This window comes from Petaurus breviceps, unplaced genomic scaffold (genome assembly GCF_028583685.1).
Source record: "Petaurus breviceps papuanus isolate PSGF00001 unplaced genomic scaffold, PetGlider_PUasm1.0 190, whole genome shotgun sequence".
Classification (NCBI taxonomy): domain Eukaryota; kingdom Metazoa; phylum Chordata; class Mammalia; order Diprotodontia; family Petauridae; genus Petaurus; species Petaurus breviceps.
The window spans coordinates 6,775,519-6,800,016 of record NW_027185810.1 but is presented as its reverse complement, the minus strand read 5'-3'; the positions used below and the strand labels follow the sequence as shown (position 1 = coordinate 6,800,016).

Here is a 24,498-nt window from a genome sequence, read left to right as displayed (position 1 = left end):
CAGTTCTCCTAAATCTGGGTTAGAATGTCTCTCCATCATTAAAGCAGTACTAGGGCACTCTCGGGCACTCCTCAGAACTCTTGCACACTTTTCAAATCTCAAGATTAGTTCTCCCATTTTTTCAGACAGATGGACTTTCCTCTGGACAATCGCAGTTTCTAGCCATCCTTGGATCATAATATGCTAATGATTTTTGTCCCATCCTGAAATCATCTACCTCAGCTGAATCTTACTCCATGAGTATAAGGGGTTATACTAGGTTTCTTTGTTCTAAGTGAATTTAGCTCTTTAAAGATGTGAGAGTAAGAGGCATCTGATTCAGAATTTAAAAGATAAAAAAATCAGAATTTATTTAAGAATAAAAGTCCTTTGTGAATTTAAACTGTCATAAAAATCACCATGGAAATTGTCTTGAAGATTGTCATTAAAACTATATTAAAATGATACTCATTAAAATAATGATAGTCATAAAAACAGATATTCTGACATGCCCATTGGTCTTTTCAGTAATCTTATTTATATACCTAAATAGATGTGTAAACAATTCCACACATGATATGTCAATATTTTTACTCTTCTTCAGTTGAAATTATTTTTTAAATATTTAGGAATAGAAACAGAGCATACTGGATAGAGATTACAAATTTTTTTCAACTAGTCTTCAGTAAAAGAATCCTTTCCACAAGGCTGCAGCCCACAGTTCAAGAAATGTTTAAGATAATCACAATAGCCTACAAGTATCTCTTAAGTGCTGACTACTCACACCCCCTAGGGATACAAAGATATGCAAAGAGAACCCTTGCCCTCAAGGAGCTCACATTTTAACCCATGAGACATATCAATAACTATGTATATACAACATATATAAAGATTGGAATGGAGGTAATAAAAAAAAAGAAATTAAAGACATAAACATAGGCAAAATTACCATTACTTAGAAACTCCAAAGAAATTAGCTAATCAATTTATTAAATGTCTACTATATGTAGTGGTGGGGATACAAAGACAAAAGCAAATAGGTCTTTGCCCTCAAGAACCTTTCATTCTAACAGAAGAGACAAACATGCATATATATAATTTGTTGTTCAGTTGTTTCAGTCATATCAGATTCTTCGTGATCCCATTTGAGGTTTTCTTAGCAAAGGTACTGGAATGGTTTGCCATTTCCTTCTCCAGTTCATTTTTACAGATGAGGAACTGAGGCAGTCACTGTTAAGTAACTTACCCAGGGTCACCCAGCTAGTAAGTCTCTGAGACTGGATTTGAATTTGTGAAAACAAGTCTTTCTGACTTCAGGCCCAGCACACTGCAATACCTTATATATTATAAGTATATATAAAACAGTTATAAGGTAACCTTATTACCTGGTGGGGCAGCAAGGCAGGACCAGAAAAGACCTAGTACAGAAAATGGTGCTTAAGGTAAGCTAGGGAATGAATTCAAGGATTCCAAGAAGCAGAGAAGGGGAGAAAGCACATTCCAGGTGTGGGTAACAGTTAGTACAAAAGCACAGAGATGAGAGATGGAGTGTGGAAAAACAGGAATCCAGTGGGAGCTACAGCAAGAAGGATAATTTGAATAGACAATATGTTTGAATGCAAGAAGGGAAGTAATGTGTAATACAGGAAAAGTCATTTGGGGCCAATTGTAAAGGGCTTTAAATATCAATTGGGGAGTTTATATTTTATCATAGGAGGCAAAAGAGCTTATTGAGAAGTGAGATGACATTTTCGGACCTCTGATTTAGGAAAACACTTAGGTGGTCTTGAATTATAGAGAAACAAAACCTAATTACTAGATTAATGAGGGTCTTGATTGGGGCTGTGTGAGTAAAGAGGAGGATGCACATGTGAGAGATGATATGAAGAAAGAAACAATAAGATCCATCATCTGGTGGAAAGACGAGGTGAGTGAGAATTAGAAGTCAAAGACAGTGTAGAGTTAAAGTGGTTAATTAAAGGGTTGAGACTGAGAAGGGAGGGGAGTGCAAGGAGTGAAGGGAGCAGAAGCAATAGCCTAAGAAATTAATGAGAGGTAGAGTGACTGAAGCAGCTAGATGGCTCAGTGGATAAAGTGCCAGGCCTAGAATCAGGAAGACTCATCTTCCTGAGTTCAAATCTGGCCTTAGATACTAACTGTATAAACTTGGGCAAGTCACTTAACCCTGCTTGCCTCAGTTCTTCATCTGTAATATGAGCTGGAGAAGGGAATGGCAAACCACTCCAATATCTTTGTCAAGAAAACCCCATATTTGATCACCAAGAGACTGAACAACAACAACAAAGAGGTTAACCAACAACCTTTGCTAAGAAGGTTTAGAGCTTCTAGGAAAGAAATAAAGGATGTAAGGTACACACAGAGATAGATTAGTAGAAGATGATGATCAGATAAAGGAATTTTAGAGTTCTTGATCATGGAACACTTGTGAAGGGTATGACCATCCTTGTGTATAACTGAAGTAGAGTAGACAAGCAGGTCATAGGTGAGTAGATTGACCAGCTGGGAGTTAGGCTGTTTGAAGGAACATCAAGATGTATATTGAAATTCCCTAGTTTAAGGGTAGGAGTTAGAATGGGGATGGAAGACCATGAACCAAGCACCTACCTTACTGAGAAAGGAGGGAGAAATACTACGGTCAATAGATAATATCTACCAGAATCTGGATTCAATGACAAATTTGAATACAGTAAACCTCAAAGGATGAGAAACTGTTTTGTGATGATAGGAGACAGAGAGAGAGAGAGAGAGAGAGAGAGAGAGAGAGAGAGAGAGAGAGAGGAGTCTGGAAATAGCAATTGGAAAAGCAAAAACAACAAAACCCAACCTTCCATGGCCAGTGGGAATAGGGGAATGGACGGAAGGTGGGGAAGGGAGAAATGAGGAAATGTGATTTACTAGAAAAGATGGTCCAATATTCAGTGTAAGGAAGTGAGGGAGAAGGGTGGGCTAAGAGAGCCGGATCTCTGTGTGTTCCAGGATAGACTTGGGAAGAAGAGGTCTAAAAGGAAGGAAAGTTTGTTAATTGTTCTAGAGAGCCCCAGAAAGCACAATTGAAAGGATGAACAGATCTGGAATGGGATCCCAGAGAAGCAGGGCTCAGGTGGATTGGGCATGAGAAAACAGGGAGAGAAGTGGATGGATTCATAAGTAGCCAAAAAATTCATTATCAACTGAGGTTGGGGGAAACTAATTGAGACAGATAATGGCTGCAGCAAAAGCAGAAGAATAAAAAAATAAATTCAACAGCATTTCTATAAGGAAATAATAAATTTCAAGAGGAAATAACAAAAAGGAAAGCCCAATATAAAAATGCATAAAACATCTGGGAGTTAATCTACAGATACATTTAAGCCTCATATGAATACAATTATAAAATATTCTTTAAAGAAATAATAAGCAGTTGAATAATTAGAGGGATATTCGTTGCTGTGGTTGGGCCTTGATAATATGATAGAAATAACAATGCTAACTAAATTAATTTATAGACAGTGCTACACCAATCAAACTACCAGGGGGATATTTCATAGGACCAAACAAAATACTAACATTCATTTGGGATAACAAAAGGTCTAGAATCTCAAGGGAAATAAATGGGGGGGGGAAGGGAAATTAAGAAACTAATAGGAGAAGAATTAAAACACAAAGGTCAATTGTTTTGCTGTTGTGAAGAAATTTTTACTCCATGATTCCACACAATGACACCCCTCCCCCACATTGGTAACTTCCTCACTTTGACCACTATTTCAAAAAAGCCCCAGTCACCATGTTTAGCTTCAGTCCTTATACTCTAGTCAGTACTCTTTTACTACCTTACTAACCACCTTGTTGATTAAAGGCAAAAGTCTTTGTTTTTGTTTTTGTAGCCCCAGTCCTTAACACAGTGCTTGACACATAGTTAACACATAGTCAACTAACATTTAATAAGTGTCTACGGAGTGCCAGGAACCATGCTATATGCTATATATACAAAGAAAGAGGAAGAAACAGCCCTTGCTGTCAAGTAGCACAAGTATAATATGGGAGACAAAATGCAAACAACTCAGTATAAGAAAAATATATACAGATATGATAAATTGGGGGTAGTCTTTTTATAGTATTTTATTTTTCCCCCATATACATGTAAAAACTAATTTTAATATTTATTTAAAAAATTTTTTGAGTTCTGAATTTTCTGACTTCCTCCCTCACCTTTCCCCTCCCTAAGATAGTAACTAATTTTTTATAGGTTATATATGTACAATCATGTAAAACATTTCCATATTGATCATGCTGTAAAAGAAGAAACAGACCAAAAGAAAAAAAAAAAAAGAAAGTGAAAACAGTATGCGTCAAACTGCCTTCAAACCCCATCAGTTCTTTTTCTAGATGTGAATGGAATTTTTCCTGATAAGTCTTTTGGAATTGTCTTGGGTCATGGTGTGGCCACAATAGCTAAGTCATTTGTAGTTGATCATTGTAAAATGCTGCTGTTACTGTGTACAAAGTTCTCCTGGTTCTGCTCACTTCACTTTGCAACAGTTTGCATCAGACTGCCTAAGTCTTTACAGGTTTTTTAAAAATCTGGCTACTTATAGCACAATTCCAATACATTCATATATCACAACTTGTTCAGTCATACCCTAATTGATGGGCATCAATTGGGGGTAGTCTTAAAGAGCACTAAAATTAAGGAGAGTAGGAAAGAGGGTAGGACTTTAGCTGAGGTTTAAAGGGAGTCAGGGAAGTCAGGAAGAGGAAATGAGGGGAAATATTCCAGGAATGGGGGATAGCCAGCAAAACTCAAATGAAACAACATAAATAATGCACTTTGCAAACCTGAAAGTGCTATAGAAATGTCAGTGATTACTATTAGCTATTAAAATGCATGGTGTTGGGACATAGAGTTTTACTAGTAGGAGGAGCATCAAGGAGGTCAATGTTACTGGACCTCAGAGTTACTGGAGGGAAACAAGGCATATGAAGGTTGAAAAGGAGGAAGGAGAAAGGCTACCAAGTGCTTTAAAAGACAGAAGATTTTATATTTCATCCTGGAAGTAATAGGGAGGCACTGGAGTTCATTGAATGGGGGTTATGGCATGTAGCTGGGGATAGGGGGTGAAATGTACTTTAGAAAGATCAATTTGACAGCTGAATGGAGGATGGATTGTTGTTGTGAAAGCCACTCAAAGTAAGAAAATCAACCCCAAAACTCTTTCAACATTCCAGGCATAAGAGGGATAAAGGCCTGCCCCAGGGTGGTGGCAATGTTGGAGGAGTACAAAGGGTACATCCAAGAAATTATGCTAAAGCAAAAGACTTGGCAATGTTGGCTATGAAGAGGGAAGTTGCAGTATATGAATGGAAGGGAATACTACCTTGCTGTAAGAAATGGTGAGCAGGCAGACTTCAGAAAAACGTGGAAAGACTTGCATGAATTGATGCTGAGTGAAGAACAGCAGCAGCAACACTGTGTGATGACTGACTTTGTTAGACTTAGCTCTTCTAAGCAATGCAATGATCTAAGACAATTCCAAAAGACTCATGATGCAAAATGCTATCCACATCCAGAGAAAAAACTATGGAGTCTGAATGCAGATTGAAGCATACTATTTTCTTTTTGCTTTTTTTTCTTTCTCATGGTTTTCCCTTTTGTTCTGATTCTTCTTTCACAATGACTAATGTAGAAATGTTTAATAAGATTGTACACATATAGCCTATATCAGGTTGCATGCTGTCTTAGGGAAAGAGGAATGAAAGGGGAGGAGAAAGATTTAGAATTCAAAATATTATAAAAACAAATGTTGAAAACTAAAAGTAATTAATTGATTTTTTAAAAAAGAATAAATAATTATAGCTGGCATTTATACACCTTTAGGGTTTCGGAAACATTTTGTATACATTATCTGAATTGATACTCACAACAATACTGTGAAGTAAGTGGTATTATTATCCCCATTTTATAGATGAGGAAACTAGGATAGAGAGACTTGCCCAGGGTCACACAGCTACTAAGTGATTAAGGCCAGATTTAAACTCAGGTCTTCCTAATTTCAAATTCAATATTTGACCTCCTGGGCCATCTAGTTGCCTACCAAAAATGCCCAATAAATTTCAGGAGAGTCTAATTTTAAGTAATACCCAATCTCACAGCTCAGGACCAATTTGAATAATCCTTGCATAGAGCAAAGAAAATGCAAGCAATTACCCTCTCAAAAACCTTAATAGTTTTAAAAAATTTTGTTCAGAGGGCAGCTAGCTGGTACAGTGAATAGAGCACTAGCCCTGAAATCAGGAGGACCTGAGTTCAAAATCCTGCCTCAGACACTTAACACTTACTAGCCATGTGACCTTGGGCAAGTCACTTAATCCCAATTGCCCTGCATTCCCCTCCAAAAAAAAATTGTTCATTTCTTTTGTTTTTACATGTTACCCTTCCCGATATACCCTTCCTCCATCTCCCAGAAAAGCAATATTTATTTTTTTTACAAGAATACAAAGAAAAAAACTTCATCAAATAACCAACACACCAAGTCTAACATTATATGTAGTGTTCCACAGCCACAGGCCCCCACCTCTGCCAAGAAAGGAAGGAGGTAAATTCTTTCATTTCTTTCCCAGAGTCATGTTTGGTCATTATAATTTCACAGCACTCAGTTTCAACTGTTTTATGCTTGGCAGTGTTCTTTCCACTTACATTGTTGTAGTCGTTATGTATATTGTTTTTCTGGTTCTTCTTACTTCCCTTTGCATCAGTTCACATCAACATTTCTTACAGTACAGTAATATTCTCTTACATTCATTTACAACATGGCAAGTCGTCTGACCATTCTTCAGTCAATGGGTGTTCACTCTGAACAAACATTTTTAAATATAGGATATAAACAGGGAATTCAGACAGGAAAAACTGTTTTTAGTTTTGTCTTTGTGTTCCCAGCACAATTGCCTTGTACAGAGTAAATGCATAATAAAGAATTTTTGTTTTAGTTCAGTTGAACCAAACTAAAAGGATCAGAATTCTTCTGCTTGTCCCCTGCCCCCACTTCAAGGAAAGGACTAGGACCAAGAGGTTGGAATTAGAAAGAGAAGCTAGTTTTAATGTCAGGGAAAACTTCTTAGCAATTAGCATTGTCCAAAAGTGGAGCTGAGATCTACTTCAGGAGGTAATGGGTACTCCTGCAACGGAAGGTTCCGGTAAAGCCTGGATGACCAGGATATTGGAAAGGGATTTTTTTCTTCAGGTATGCATTGGACTAAACAAACCCTTCCAACCCTGACACTCTGTGATTCATATGTTTAGGGATAGACTCCATTTTAAAGCAGCAATTAAAAAGACATTCCAGTAGCTAAGCTACATACCCTCTGTTCCATTAAAATGGGAAGGAAAGTTGCTTTGACTCCAGCACAGGACATATTCAAACTGAAATAACTGAAGTTTTTGGAAACTTACCAGGTTCAAAAGGCTACAGACACTGACACTAGAAGTAAGCCTCCAGGCAACTTCAATTTTCCTATCATTCATCTTCCCAATCTCAAAAGCCCATGCCCAACATTATCTGTATCTGTATCACCGTCACTTCTCTAGACTGACTTTTCCTCCTCTTACTCACTGTATCCTAAGGGAAATTCTCTCATGACATGGAAGGTCTCTGGCATGGAGGAAAAAACTAGGTCTTGGAAACTTCTAAAAGACAAAAGCATCAAGTGTTTCCAAAGGGTAGACTTTGCCCTTAAAGGCAAAATATAAACCCGCTTGGTACAAAATGCTAAACTGCAACCCAAAGTTCTTTAGATGAATTAAGTGATTGTGACTTTGGGGGAGAATCATGCTTGTCCTCCTTGATTCACCACTTCATCCCACCTACAGTATAGTCATATCTTGAGGTTTATTTCCTTTCCTCTTTAAAGTAGTTAAAGCAGCCATGGTGAAGAAAAGAGCACTGGACTTGAGGTCCAAGGGTTAGGTTAAAGTACAAACACTTAATGGTGTTTAAATGGATGGGTGACCCTATAACCAAATCACTTAGCCTTTCCAACCTTCAACTTTCTTATCTGTAAAATGGGGATAATACTCACAGGACTGTTATAATGAGAGTGGTTTTGTAAGTTTATATTTTGCAAAAATAAAACTATATAAATGTATTCTGTAATTATGATGACCTGGGATATACTGGAGTTAGGAGATATGTGGTGAATCCTAGCTCTGCCACTTAGTATAGTAAGGTCAAAGAGTAAGGCATTTATTAAATTAGATAACTTATATTAAAGTACTTTGCAAATCTTAAATACTAGCTATTATTAGTTATCATCTAGAGGCTCAGCCTCAGGGTCAACGCCATAATCCTGGGAATAATGTTATTTTACAGGAGGTGTCTCACAAAGATGTGAAAATCAAGTAAGTGATTTCTGTGTTGTTTTGTTTTGGTTTTTCCAACCTATAATTTCAATGATGTAGGGAACTCACCCTGAGAAAACTCTCCCTACCAATGCAGCTCAGCATCTGCACTGCAATTTAGTCTTAGAAAGCTATGTGGTGATCTGAGAGATTAAATGATTTGCCCAGGGTTACACAGCCACTTTGTGTCCAAGGCAAGACTCAGGTCTTCCTGACTTTAAACACAATTTCTATTCCCTATAATACATTGACTCTTGCAAAAATAATTTATATACTATAAATCCTTCAATACTTCAAAGATCAATGATTTCATTTGGTATGTCTATTCCCTTCAAAAAATGCAGATGGACTTTTTGTGTGTATCTTCCTAATCAGGTGGTTAAACATTCTCATACCGTGTCCATGTCTCCACAAAGACCAAATTCATAGTTTGGAGGTGACTGTGAGTTTTTGAAAGCTATGCCAGTAGAGCTCACGCTATGTCAGGATCTAAAATGCTAGAAAGGGTTGAAACATGATCCCAGCAACAACCCATGTATGTCTCTTGTCAAGGACTAGCCTAGCTAAGTATAGAAAGTCTCATCACAGTAGGACGGCCACTTGGTGATGAAATCTCTGGTCATAGAAACAAAATAATTTTCACTTCTGGGTGACCCACTTCCATTTCTACAGTAGCAGAAAAGGAAACAGAGAATGCTGAGTATCATACAATTTTTAAACTATGAAGATTAATGTAGTTATTGCTACTACTCTAAACCTATGGCCCTTATCTAGTGACCAATAAATGAATGTACTACTAATAGTTCACTAGAATTCAATCATATCAATCTTGACATTATCATTATGAATGAAATCAGAAAAAAAAAGTGTTGCGTTAAATGGCAAATGGCTCATTGGTTTTCCTGGGGATGAAAATAAAAGAGTTGGAGGAGTGGCTTATCATGCGTGAAGCTTAGAGCCCTCTTAATCCTACATCCCAAGAAACCTTCCACAGGATCAAGGCACACTTTGCTTGAGCATCCACTCAAAAACACCAGGGTTCTAAAGCCCCCACTGGTCTTCCTTTTACCAAGTCAATTCAAAGCTATATTATTTCAAAACCAAAAAAAAAATCATTTAATTAAACAGTAAGGCAAAAGAGTTGCCAAAGGAATTTCCCAATGCCCTTATATTCTCACATTGATCATCAAACTGTGGTGGGAGAAGGAACACAAGTGGCCAGACTCACACAGACAAGTGTGAGAGAAGGAACACCCACAGGGACACGTATAGCCAGAACAATTTCTGTTCTTAGGGTAGCATCTCTACCTGTGCCTGCAATGATGTGGCTAGCTCCCAGCTAAGATATTAAGGTTATCCTGATGGTCCAGTGATGTTACTGAGCTAAGCCTTTCTGTATTGCATTGCTCAGTACAAACCTGCCTCAGACAAAAGCTGTGTGGCCCTGGGTAAGTCATGTAAAAACTCTCTCTGCCTCAGTCTCCTTGTCTGTAAAATAGGGATGATAAAAATAGCACCTACATCACAGAGTTGTTTTGAGGATCAAATGAGGTAGTGCTTTGAATATCTTAAAGTGTTCTAAAAATGCTAGCTAATTATTAGTTATTATTCTATTGGATTGTCACGGCTATATCATTTTTCATATTCATTTAAGGGAAGGGTTTTCAGTTCTTTTCACACATAACATCAATTGCTCTTTTGTAATTTAACCCCAAAGTCAAAGTCAGCTAGCTAGCCAGAAGAAGGCTGGAGCTTAGGTTAAATCTGTCATAATTCTGAATTGCTATTCTGAGATGTTGGTTCCTTGTTTGACTTAGAGTGACAACTCCTTTCTACTCCAACGATGTCAATTATGGTTCATGTAAATTACCAGCCTGAGAGCCTCAGTAAAATCAGAGGGCCAGAACAGGCATAGTGCCTTTTGTCCTGCATTCCTGTCCATAGCAAATTCACCGCTTTCCCAACATATGTCCAAAAGCAACAAGAAATATCATTTCCTGGGATATTTAGTCTACGTGTACTGCAGGGCTCATGAAACGCCTTTGCAAGACTGCCATGAAAATAACTGCAGCCTATGCATCCAGCTCTGATACATTAAAAAAAAACCTCCTAAATGAGAGAAATGAGTCCTCATGACCCCATTTGGGCTTTTATTGACAAAGATGCTGGAGTGATTTGCTATCTCCTTCTCCAGTTCATTTTATAGATGAGGAAACTGATGCAGAGGGTTAAGTGATTTACCCAGGGTCACACAGCTAGTGAGTGTCTGAGACCAAATTTGAACTCAGGTCCTCCTGATTCCAGGCCTGGCACTCCACCCCTGTACCACCTAGCTGCCTCACAGTAATTATCCACACACATACACACAAAAAAGTGGATAGAAAATGCATGTTGCTCGGACTATGATATGCAGTTACATGTAAAGTTCATAAAGTTGGTGTATGGGTACGTAGATTTTGCATAGAAACTGAGGATGAACGATGAACTAGCCCCAAAACTAAGGAAGAGTAGGCTGGATTGCATTTGGGAAATTACACAGTACTTCTAATGACATCTCAAGTTTCTCATTCAAACAAAGCCTAATTTTTAAAAATCAGTATTAGTCAGATGATGCTATATGGTTAGGAGTTATAGAATACTGCAGTCTTTGAAGAATTACAATTGTGGATTGCCCAAAGAGCAATGAAGAGGTACGTGGTAAATGTGAATAGACTGCAACATATTACCAAAGAAGAAATGTTCGAGAGAAGCAGCATTGATGATGAGATAACACGACTATAAAATGGGGGGAGTTAACCACATAACAAGAGTGAAGCATAACCAGTAGACAATTGGTAACCATGCAAATGTCAAGGGCATAGCCCCCATTATATCAGAACTCCTACGGAAAGGGATACGGGAGGACCCAGACAAACACCACACAGAATGAGAAGGCACAGATAGGTACAATCTGTACCACTGGCAGAAGTACACTGATATGACGACAAGTGTATCAAAAAAAAGGAACATAAGTAGTCCAATTCCCTCATTATTAGATGTAAAAATGAATACCCAGAAATATCAAGAGAACTGCCCAAAGGTTACGTGGCTAATGTGTCAGAGCCAGAATTTGAACCCATATTCATTCCAGTCTTCTAGCAAATACGTACATTTTTAACAGCTATGCTTAATCAATACTAACTCTTCTATTGTTATTTCTAGCCAAAGTTTACCAATAAATATTTTTATGAAAACTCAATACAGAGGTAAGAAATACTTCAAGGATTAATGATTTTTTGCAAGTGAATGTACTGGTATCCTCAAGTGAAATCATAGTGAATCCTGCCTCTAATATGACTTTGTAACCTTGGATAAGTCACCAAACTTCTCTAGTCCTCAGTTTCCTCATCTATAAAGAGGGATTAAACTAGATCATGTCTAGGGTCCCTCCTAGCTCTATATCTATGACTCTTTCCTCCTATGACACAGAATGCCATGTTCCTGACACAGTCAATGGTCTTCAGGAGTTATGGTAAACGGCAAATGTATCCAACTGTGGTCAACCTAATGGTAAGCATCTCCAAATGTCGCTAGTCTGGTTCTCAGATGACAGATGTACAAGAGTCTTTTGCTGGGCTCATTCTTCAAAGTCTTTGCAGCTTGATAAGACCTACCAGAATTAATGCTCTGCTGGTGCAACCTTAGAGAATCCAGAGTTACTTCCACAAGAAAATGAGGCATTGGAGGAGGGCTAAAATGGAAAAGAAATTATAAAGCATTTTAAAAAGGCTCCTCTTAGACATTTATTGTTATTATTAATCATTATATTTCTCTGCCATTTAAAAAGAAAACCTGCAAATAGTAAAACTGTTGTTAATAGCTATATCCATAGTTTGGGTACAATCATGAAACTGTCATGATTTTTTTATGTTTATTTAGTCTTAGAGAATCAGGATATCACTTGGGACAAAAGAAAAGACATAAGACAGTTTATATACTGGAACATAGCAAGGAAATATTACTTGTGGCTAGAGGTATTTCTTGACAATTCAGCTAAATCTGGCTAACTATCCAACGATATTCTCATTAAGAAGTAAGAGTATCTAAATCAGGGTCTTTTTTTGTGTTCTGGATTCCTTTGTCAGTCTGGAGAAGCCTAAGATTCTTTCTCAGAATCATCTTTTTATTTGTTTTTGCTTTTGGCGGGGGGGGTGGCAAGGGGAATGTAGGGCAATTGGGGTTAAGTGACTTGCCCAAGATCACACAGCTAGCAAGGGTTAAATGTCTGAGATCTGATTTGAACTCAGGTCCTCCTGACTCCAGGGCTGGTGCTCTATTCACTGAACCACCTAGCCAACCCAGAATCATGTTTTTAAATGCCTAAAATAAAATTCATGGGACTACAAAGAAACCAACTTTATTGAAATACATTTATCAAAAAAAAATTTTTTTTTAAACAAGTTCACAGATCCTAGGTTAAGAATGATCTAAATCAAGAAGGCCGACATTTCCTTTGGAAGCCTGGCAGAGAGAATATGGTGTCAATGAAACATTGCATTGAAGCCCAAATTAAAGGTTTGCAGAGCTGTGGGAATGTCTAATCATTGCCTATATGTGGCTACAAGACTGGCATCTATTATTTTCCTTTCTTTGAGAAGACTGGTCTTGAATTATACATATGAACTAAGGTTTTTAGTTTTCACATCTCTTGTTAAAAATTCTTCTAGCTCAAAATACATCTCTGTGACCCTATTTCCCTTAAATTTTTTAGTTTTGTTTCATTAAAATTTCCACTGAAAAACATAATCAAAACCTAATGCTTATTGCTTCAAGTCACACATAACAATATTATGGGGTTTTATTCCTATTAAAAACATGTGTTACAAGTATACACATAATTATGTAAGTCCCAGACTCAATTTGCACACACATACCAATGGCCACACACAAACCTTAGGAAAATAAGGGTAATACTCTTTTCTGAGCTAACAAAACCTATAAAATAATACTATAACCCAGTTCTTGATTCAATTCACTGAGCCAAACTTTTCCAAGGGTCAGCAAACCATTTTATAAATTATGTAGAGTATAAATGGAGTATAATTTCCACATAGTGGAGTAAGTTAAGGTCACTTTTTTTTTGTCTGAACATATTTTCTGGATTTGGTCATCTTAAACATGTATGTCTATAGCATATTTCTTTGGTGGAATGTTAGTTTTACAAAGAAAAACTCAACCAGAACCACAATCAAATTAGTACAAAAATTATTTATGGATAACTTTTTTTCCAGGAAATTCAAAACTTTTCACAAACGTTTTCAATTGACTCTTAAAACCCAGATAATAAAATATATACATGTTTACAGATTTTAATGTTATGCATGTATAAATTAGAGGCACTGGTGTGTGGTGAAACATGAACAAGGCTGGTAGCAGCTCCAGTTTTGTTTTATTACCTATAAGACCTTGAACAATTTGAGAGAGAGCATAGAATAATGGTTAATGCACCAGACTTAGAATCAGGAAGGAAGGAAACAATCGTTTATTTAAGGACTGATATGCCACAAACTGTTTTACAATTATTACCAAATATTATCTCATTTAATCTACCTGGGAAGTAGACACCATTACTTCATTATTAACCCCCATTTTACAGTTGCAATTGTGGCTAAGAGAGATTAACTGTCTTGTCCAGGGTGACAGTAGCTAGTAAGTACATGAGTTGGAATTTGAACTCAGGTCTTCCTGACTCCAGGTCGAGAATTCTCTCCACTATACCACCTCGCTGACTCTATTTTGGAAGATCTGAATAAAATTTCTTTCTCAGACACTTATTAGATGCCTGATCCTGGGCAATTCACCTGACATTTCTGTACCTCAGTTTACTCATCCGCAAAATGAGAGGGTTGTACTTCATTGCCTCAAAGATCTCAGTAAGTCTAAAATCTATGATTCTACTTAAACCTATACATGTCTCAATTTCTACATCTTCAAATACAGGAGAGGGAAGCAGATTAGATGAGTTCTAAGGATCCCTGAAACTCTAAATTTCTGTGATTTCATAACAATAATGTACTTGTACAGCATTTTAGAGTTTATAAGGTACCTCTCCATTTTATTTCAGCATCATCCCAACCCTACATTCTATGTCAACAAGACCTAACCACAGAAAAGAATTAGAAAATGAATATTTTGATTATTAGTACTAGCCTGTTTAGCATCTATCTGTAGTGCTATGTTGATTCTCAAAGACCACATTCACAAATATTAGTGTGTAAAAATATACCTACAAACTTTAAGATGAAGAAATGCAAACATACAGTACTAGTAGAAATTCAATTGCTGTGCGAGGCCCTGGGGATATGAAGTCTTCAGTGTGTGAGTGACTGATACTTCTCTCTCCTTGTGCTGAGAGCCAGGACATTTGTGATCAGATACTCTTCCTAGGTCCTGTGACCCAGACCTTGGCACAGAAAGGGGGGACATGAACACCAACTGAAACAGCCTTTATTTTTTCTCCTAGGCATTTGGGGAGAAGATGGGATAAAAAAAAACTGTACTTTGTGACACGTGTGGCTATTGCTTTTATACCAAATGCTGTTTAATTTTACCACTTTAAGTGCTTTTTCTATAATAATGACATTGATAGAGGTGATTTTACCAAGCACATTTAAGGGGCATAAAGGAAAAGGCGTGGCTAAGGGGGAGCGAAGGATATGATTGGTGGAGACACAAACACCCCCCCCCCTCCCCACTAGAGGACAGAACTCGGCATCACTCACGCAGAAGGTGGGTCTAAGGCGTGATTGGCAACTTGCTGTCCTGAGAGGCTGACTGAGAAGGACAACAGCTGGACTTAACTGATACAGTGCCTTCTTGTATCCAGTGATGGTCATTACACAATAATAGCAGTATAAACAGAATCCTAATTAATGAATATGATCATTCTTCCCCGCTTCGGGCAGAATTAGTTCTTATTAGGTTGTTAGCTCCAATACCCTGATTCCCCCCTCCCCCCCAGATTGTTTGCGTTCTCTCCCTCCTCGGATTATTACCTTTACAGTAGTTGGATACACGATGGATTCCTCTTCTTCTCCCGCCCCCAATTCAACAGAATGTAAGAACAGGGTACTTTTCATTTGTGTCTTTGTAACTCCAGTATCTAGCAAAGTACCTTACAAGCTAAAATTGACCTGAACATTTTAAAGTGCGTGTACTTGCTGCAGGTCACGGGCAAGTCCCTAATAGAGCGGTGTGAACCCCAGCCTCAGTTCATGCAACGCAAATTAATGCTCCTCTCCTCCATCCAAGTGACTTTTAAAAGGTCTTACTTAGCCCCATGTTTTTATTTACTTTTAAAAACAAACATGCAAAAAATCCTAGTTAGGCACAGCAGCATGGGGGACTTCCCCACTTTCTTCTAACCTTGACAGTCTTCCCTAACCTGAAATGTGACCTTGCCCCTCCACACCCCTCTTCACTGGGTTTTCGCTCCGGTAATCTGGGCATCTATCCCCACACGTAGGCCTATGTTTACTCCTCGCGGTATTCTCCTACTCCTCCCTCTGGATTCTCTTCTGCTCTCCAGCACCTGTAAGATCGTTCATACTCAACAGGTATACGCAATACGCTATTACGGTATTTCATGATTAAAAAACAAAAACAAAAAAACCCTGTTCTTGCGTGGCGCTTTACAGCGTACGCAAAGCGTACGCTCTCTACTTGGATCGCCCCCATTTATTTTACAGAGGAAGAAAGTGAGGCAGTCCCCTGGGGACAGAAGGCGAGGAGGGAATGGGGGTGAATTCCGCGACGCCACAGAGGAAAAGTGAAGCACCCCCAATTCTGCAGCCTCAGACTCAGAGATAGGCGTGCGATGCCTTAGCTCAAATTCTACAGATTGATTGCACACACAAGTTTTGACCGGGGGGGGGGGGGGGAGAGGTGAGGGGGGTTAGACATTACAATTGGAAATTTATTGCAGATCCAATTAGTTATTGCCACACTGGAGGGGTTTGCTTATGTGCTCGTTCTTCTGCTTCAGTCCCTTGGGGCTCAATGGCCCGGGACCTCCTCCCCAGGCGGAGGGGAGCGCGCGGCGCCCCCGGGGCGCAGGAGAGGCGGGGGCGCGTAGGGGGCCGGAGAGAAGGCACGGTGGATGGAGCTCCAGCGGTTGGCAAAGCAGAGGCGCGGATCCCGGCAGAAGGGGAGCTTCTGCTCGTCCGAGCGCAGGCGGTGACCGCGAGGGAGCCTGCACGCACTCACACTCCCGGCTGCCCCGCGAGTGAGCTCTGGGATGCGGTGCCGGGCTCAGCCGCGGAGCGCGGGCGTGCGGGCGGCTGGCTCGACGCTTCCCCCGCAGCGGGGCTGGAGAGAGCCAGGAAAAGGGAGGGGGAGGGGGGGGGGGGGGGGGGGTGGGTAAGGCCGCTCCGTGACCGTGGGTTCCCAGGAAAGCGTGGGCAATAAGACAGGGTAGGTAACTCACTCCTTACCTTCTTTCCTGGAGGCGAAGTGGGATCCCGGGCAAAGGGCGCCTGCCCCAGCCCAGATCCGCACGATCAAGTTCAAGCAGCCACCGCTCCCGGGATTAAAAGGAAAAACCCTTCTTGCTGTGCCCCCCCCCACTCCCGCCTCAAACACCGCCCCCACCCCCACCCCAAGTCCCGGGCTACTTCTTCAGTCTCCTGCCCCTGTCTTCTTCCTCTGCTCTTCACTGTCTCGCTCCCTTTTCATGCCTGCCTCTGCTGTGCCTGCTCTCCCACCAGTTCCCTCCCAATCTCCTCTCTCCTCCCAGTGGGAATGGCAAACGCGGTAGCAGCTCTCCCTCTGCTGTTTCTCCCTAAAGGCGGTAGCCCCTCTCTTTCCTTCTGTCCCCACCCCTCCCCACCCCCCCACCCCCCCACCCCCAGCCTCCAGCATACATACAGATAGCCTCATACACGATTTAGGAAGGTATGCAGGGTATGCATACCTTTGTTATAACTCTTCTGGGCCTGAGCAAGTTGGATATTGGATGGTTATCCTAATTAGTCAGTTAGTCTAGACTGTAATGGGGGGTGGGGGGGGGAGAAGAATCGCATTAAAATCCAACTATCATAATACCCTCTTCCTATCCTTCTGACACATATAAAGCTCTTAATAAATATTGATTGATTGGGGGTTTAACAAGGATAATTTGATTTGGTATTTAGTACTTATGATGGGAATAGTGGTGGGGTAGGGGGAGAAAGTAAACAGTGCATTTTTCTAAAAATATTTTCAGAAATGACGTTTACACAAAGTTTAATCAAAAATGAGTTTAAACTGACCCCGCATATTCATTCATTCAAAAAAATATTTTGAACCACAATACAAGTCATTGAGACTACAAAGATGAGTAACATATTGTTCCTGTCCTTATCTTAAAGTTATCTGACCTTGGGTTAGCTTCAGAGAGTATCCATTAGCCACATAAGGTCTCTTTCCTGTAAGGTGCCTCACTGCCACCTGTCAGTGCGCAAAAATAATCATTTTAGTGTAAAAATACTACTTGTAAGCTGGTCTTGGTTACTGACACTTAGAATTGTCTACTGATCTTTTTAGTGCTTTGCAATTTGGAAAGAAAGAGATGGGGAAATAGTGGGGAGAGAATTAAGTAGTTCTGCTGATGAACTGGAAATGAAGGGAACAGACCAAAATAGTGAGAAAGATGAGAAAATTAGGAAAGGCATAGGGAAAGAATCACTAATATGCAGGGCCAGCCCTCCTTGTTGAGAGCCTAGTGCATATGTGTTAATTCCCCTATCCAAAAATACCTTCCCATCAAGCCTACTACCATAGGGAGTGGAATTCCTTAAACATTCATTTCTTGAGTTCAGGCTTGTCCCCTGGTAAAAAGGCAAATTCCATACATAGGATCACAGATTTAGAACCAGAAGAGACCATCAAATCCAAACCCCTGTTTAAAAAAATGAAAAAACTAAGGCACAAATAGGTCAAATAAGCTGCCCAGAGTTACTGAAACAGTAAAGTATCCCAGGCAGAATTTGGGCCCAATGTACTTATTCATTAGGCCATCTCTTAAGAAATAGTATTAAAGTAAAAGTCAAAAGACTTAGGCTAAAGTCTTGGCTTTACCACTAACTGGCCTTTTGTCCTTGGATTCACTTAATTTCCCTAGTCCGGTGTCCTCACCTATAAAATGTACATAATAATATCAGTACTACCATATATATCAGAAGCAAGTCATTTACATAGTTTTTTAAAATTTTCAAAGTGCTTTTGTTATAACAATCCTTAAGGCAACAAGCATTTATTAAGCCTTATTATGTGCCAAAAACACATGCTAAGTGCTGGGGATAAAGAGAAGTCAAAAAACCCTGCCCTCAAGGAGCTGTCCAATAGGGGACACAAAATGAAAACAACTATATACAAACAAGATATATTTAGAATAAATTGGAGATGACCAGAGAGGAAAGCACCAGTATTAAAGGGAGATCGGAAAAAGATTTCTTATAGAAAGTGAGATTATAGCTGTGACTTGAAGACAGCCTGTGCTTCAGAACTAAGGAATTAGCAGGGGATAGAGCATGGGGTTTAGAATCAGGAAAACTCATCTTCCTGAGTTCAAATCTGACACTTACTAGTTATGTGACCCCTAGGCAAGTCACTTAACCCTGTTTGCTAAAATCTGTAAAGTGAGCAGGAGAAGGAAATGGCAAACCACTCCAGTATCATTGCCAAGAAACCCCCCAGATGCGATCACAAAGTGTTGGACACAGCTGAACAATAATTATTAAATGCCTATGTTTATTAAATTATTAGGCTTTGTACTAGGCACTGGGACCACAAAGAGAAAAGAGGCCTTGCTCTCAGGGAACTTACAGTCTAATGGGGAAGGTATAACATGTACACAAACAGGAAAAATTGAGGTGAAGGAGAAAAGAACACTTAACTGAAGAGATCAAAGCAGGCCTCATGCAGGAAATAGTACTAACTAACGAATTTTGCATAGAAGGAAACCAAGGATTCCAAGAGGTAAAGGTGAGTGGGGGCAGCATTCCAGGCAAAAGGCTGACCTGAAGGCAGGAATTGTGAAGGGGGAAAAGTAAGTAAACCACTTTGACTAGAAAAAGAATGTGGGAGATGAAATCATGTAGAAATCTATCTAGAAAGACAGATGGGAAATCTAATTGTGAGGAGCTTTAAATGGTAACCAGTTGAGTTGACATTTTCTCCTAGAAGCAATGAGGAGCACTGAAGTCTTTTAAGCAGAGGAGTGACTTGGTTTTACCTGTGTTATTAAGGAATGCCAATTTGATATCCCTGTGGAAGATGAACTGGAAAGAGGTGGGACTAGAGGAAAGGAGCCTACCAAGAGACTAAATATTTTTAGGCCACAGATCTTGGGGCCCTGAATTAGGTATGTAAATGGGAAGAAGCAGAAATCAAAATAGAGAGGAGGGTTGAATATGCAGCCTGGTCTGGGAGTCAACTGCATAGAAATGATAATTGAACCCATGGAAGTTGAAGAAAGGAGTCTAAAAAGAAGAAAAGTGAGTCTAGTACAGAATTCAGGACTATCCCTGCCCACAGAGAATTGGATTTAGAGAAAGATCTTGCAAAGCCAGATAAGAAGGAAATCAAGATAGAAGAAGTAATTTGAGAGGATAGTAAATTTAAGGGTTTTGTTTGCTTGTTTTTTGTTTTTTTTTAAGACTGAGGGAACTGGGGTAAGCTTGTAGACTGTGAGGAAGAAGTCAGTGGATAAAGAGAGACAGACTGAAGATTAGAGAGCTGGTACTTGAAAAGCTAGGTGGTTCAGTGGATAGGGTGCCAGGTCTTCAGTCAAGAAGACTTCTTCCTGAGTTCAAATCTGGCCTCAGACACTTACTAGCTGTATGACACTGGGCAAGTCACTTCACTATGTCTGCCTCAGGTTCTTCATCTGTAAAATTAGCTGGAGAAAGAAATGGCAAACCACTCCAGTATCTTTGCCAAGAAAACCCCAAATGGGGTCATGAGAAGTCAGACAGGACTGAACAACTGAACATGACAAGAAGCAGACTTGGCAAGAAATACTATCTCTTCCTCTGAGAATACAGAAAAAGGAGGAGATTATAGAGGTGTATTATTTAAGGTGTAGAAATAGGGAGATTTATGACATCAATTTTATAATAATAATCACTACTCAGTCATTAACATTTTCATGAATTAACTTCAGAGATGGCTTTCTTACCTAAGAGCTAGCTCAGAGCAGGACTTTGTTGAACTAGTCCAGATACTTTTTTGATTAGGGAAGAGTAGAAAGATATATCCATAGCACAGGATAATACTCCAAAAAATAGAAGCCTGAGGTAATCAGGAGAACCCTGATAAGCTGGATAAATCCTCCAATCAAATTGCAAGTTCTTCTGATCACACTTAGCTCATACTGAGAAAATACCATAAGGAATCTCTGGGCAGGTATTTCAGGACCTAGTGAAAGTACAAACTGGGAGGAGATGTTGAGAAAAAAAGTGGGACTATTGACTAAAGAAATGCAAATTAGGGGTGGCTAGGTGGCACAATGAGTAGAGCACCATCCCTGGAGTCAGGTGGACCTGAGTTCAAATCCAGCCTCAGACACTTAACACTTACTAGCCTTGTGACCTTGGGCAAATCACTTAACCCCAATTGCCTTGCCTTCCCCCACCAAAAAGAGAGAGGGAGACAGAGAGAGAGAGAGAGAGAGAGAGAGAGAGAGAGAGAGAGAGAGAGAAATTCAAATTAAAGCATCTGAGCTACCTCCCTATATTTACCAGATTGGCTAATATGACAGAAAAGAAAAATGACAAATGTTAGAGGGGATGTGGGAAAACTGGGACACTAATGCTCTCTGTTGGTGAGGTGGTATACTCATTCAACCATTCTGTAGGGCAATTTGGAGCTATACTCAAAGGATTGTAAAATCACTCTAAAAACCCTTTGACCAAGCAATACCACAATTAGGTCTATATCCCAAAGAGATAACAAAAGGAAAAGGACATACATATATACACAAAAATATTTATAGTAGCTCTTTTAGTGGTGGCAAAGAACTGGAAATTGAGGGGATGTCCATCAATTGGGGAATGGCTGAACAAGTTGTTATATATGATTATGATGTGATACTATTGTGTTATAAGAAATGACAAGCAGCATGCTCTCAGAAAAACCTGGAAAGCCTTACATGAACTGGTGCAAAGTGAATGAGCAGAACGAAGAGAATATTGCATACAGTAAGAACAATATTGTATGATGATCCACTGTAAATGACACAATACAGTGATCCAAGACAATTCTGAAGGATTTATGTTGAAAAAAAAGCTATTCATCTTCAGAGAAAGAACCGATGGAGTCTGAATGCAGATCGAAGCATACTTTTTCTTTACTTTCTTTTTTTTTTGGTCTGTTTTTTTTCACAACATGCCTAACATGGAAATGTTTTGCATGATGGTACATATATAATCTATAGAAAATTTCTAATCTTCCCAGCAAGGGGGTGGAGGAGAGGGAAAGAGAGAATTTGGAACTCAAAAAATTTTTTAAAAGAATGTTAAAAATTGTTTTTACATGTTAGGGACAAAAAGTAAAATGTTAAATTTAAATTAAATAAATAATCTAATATTTTAAAAAAGAAAAGAGGTGGGAAAACATTAGAAATAAGTTCTTTCTACTTCACAGTTTTGTTTTGGGCCAGACCTGCTGGTATGGACCAAACTTTACACATGCAACATCTTCCAGGGAGATACATTTTCATAAGAGAAAAGATTAGTAGTGGGAAAGTCAGAGAAGTTAAAGGTAAGACAAGAAATGGCCATTTAATGAATTAGATCGGGGCGGCTAGGTGGAGCAGTGAATAGAGCACCAGCCCTGGAGTCAGGAGGACCTGAGTTCAAATCCGACCTCAGACCCTTAACACTTACTAGCAGAGTGACCTTGGGCAAGTAACTTAACCCCAGTTGCCCTGCCCTCCCCCCATCCAAAAAGAAAAAAAAAAGAATTAGATCATTTGTCTTTAAAACTAAAATCAACTCAGTTCTGCCTGATGCTATGCCCAGCTCTCTATCCATTGTACATTGTATCCAGGGGAGAGTAGAAAGTCACGAAAAAATAGAAAGAACAGAATGTCAAGCAAAAGAGTGTGACTGATAATGTCAGAGACTGCAAAGAGGTCAAAAAGGCTGAGGAATGAGAAAAGGACACTTAGATTTAAAGCAATGAAAGGCAATTAAAGACCATAAGCAACCTTGGAGATAGCAGTGTTAGTTGAATCGGGATGTCCTGATGTCAGATGTTGGAAGCTAAATTATAGAAGAGAGTGAGAAGAAAAGTGAAGGTGCTCCTCCAGGAGTCTAGCAACAAATGAGGATAGATTTGCTGGCAGAGATGAATGGATGAATGTTTTTGTTTTTAGAATGGTGGATATATGGGCTTGTTTGTAGTCAGCAAGGAAACAGTAGGCAAGGAGAAATTGAATATAATTGGGGGAGTGGGGATAACAAAGGGGACAGTTTGCTGGATAAAATGAGATGGAATGGAATCACTTATGTATTTAGAAAGGTTGGCCTTGGCAAGGAAAAGAACCATCTTTTCATGTGAATCAGGGATGAAGGAGATGATAGTATTAGAAGACATCAGGATAATGTAAGGTGAGAGGAGAAGGAGCTCTTGGAGCACTGTTTCAATTTTTTCAGCTAAATTTGAGGCAAGATTCTCAGTTGAGAGGGTTGGAGTTGGAGGAACCATGGTAGGTTTGAAGAGTGATGAAAAGGTTTGGAAGGCTGCAGCCATCTTGGATCTGTGTTCCTCTCACAAAATGCCCGGCGAAGCAACAGAAACCGTCCCTGCCACAGAGCAAGAGTTGCCACAGCCCCAGGCTGAGACAGGGTCTGGAACAGAATCTGACAGTGATGAATCAGTACCAGAGCTTGAGGAACAGGATTCTACACAGGCAACCACGCAACAAGCCCAGCTGGCAGCAGCCGCTAAGATCGATGAGGAACCAGTCAGCAAAGCAAAACAGAGTCGAAATGAAAAGAAAGCATGAAAGGCTATGTCCAAACTGGGACTTAGGCAAGTGCCAGGGGTTACTAGAATCACCATCCGGAAATCCAAGAATATCCTCTTAGTAATCACAAAGCCAGATGTCTACAAGAGCCCAGCTTCAGATACCTACATAGTCTTTGGGGAAGCCAAGATTGAGGACCTCTCCCAGCAGGCACAGATAGCTGCTACTGAAAAATTCAAAGTTCAGGGTGAAGCTGTTTCAAACATACAGGAAAACACACAAACTCCAACTGTACAAGAAGAAAGTGAAGAGGTTGATGAAACAGGTGTGGAAGTTAAAGACATAGAATCAGTCATGCCCCAAGCAAATGTATCCAGAGCAAAGGCTGTCAGAGCACTAAAGAACAACAGTAATGATATTGTAAATGCAATTATGGAACTAACGATGTAACAATCTGGAGACAAAGACATTTTTTCAGTGTTTCAGAGATTAAATGCAACCTGATTTGAAATTTGTACTGTTTCTATCAATAAAGTTGTGGCTTCTTGTTGGATGAAAAAAAAAAGGTTTGGAAGAGCTGCTATAGTGAGTGGAAGTGAGTGAGTTAGGGAGATGTGGAAGGACTGCCTAGCAACAGTGAGGGCCCATTTGAGGTTATGTAACATAAATGCATAGTGGATTCAATCAGCAGAATTTTATGATTTTTCTCTACCTTTGTTCAACAGGACCTGTTTAAGAGCAAAGGCAGAGGGTGGTAAGAGTTATCGAAGGCTGAGGCTTGGCCTAGGGCAAAATCAGTGAAGTGATAAAGAGGCTGAGGACTCAAGAGAAGAGGAGAGTGTAGAGATGAGCTACCAAGGAAGGGTCAAGGTGGGTAAAGGAGGAGGGTACAGCTAGTGTAGGGTGATGGGCTGGTGGAGAATTGAGAGGTTGAGGGACTGGAGGATGGACAGCCTTGGTTTTCATGAAATTTTAAAAGAAGTACAGAAAGATCCCCATTGCATTGAGTATGTCCGCTTGGGAGGATTTTCCAAATTGACTGACAAGAATCACATAGGATAAAGATTAATGCCGAAAGGTATTTTGCCAGAAAGATAAATTACCTCCTTCATGAGATCTTATAGTCATTGCCTTTTAG

The 24,498-nt window shown here is 39.6% G+C and overlaps 1 protein-coding gene and 1 pseudogene across 3 annotated transcripts in view; one reads left to right on the top strand and one right to left on the bottom strand.

Moving 5' to 3' along the window:
* RNF144B (ring finger protein 144B) overlaps positions 1-16,978 on the bottom strand; it is a 259,881-nt gene extending 242,903 nt beyond the window's left edge. For 2 of the 3 annotated variants that reach the window (XM_069092485.1, XM_069092484.1), the window contains exons 1-2: positions 16,843-16,978; positions 12,025-12,101 (exon numbers count right to left, since the gene is read on the bottom strand). The gene's annotated coding sequence lies outside the window, so the exon portion shown is untranslated. The remainder of the gene's footprint in view (positions 1-12,024; positions 12,102-16,842) is intronic. The other variant, XM_069092486.1, reaches the window with a different exon arrangement.
* A 6,157-nt stretch (positions 16,979-23,135) lies between these two features.
* Positions 23,136-23,925, top strand: LOC138164531 (nascent polypeptide-associated complex subunit alpha pseudogene; annotated as a pseudogene).
* Positions 23,926-24,498: the final 573 nt, after the last annotated feature.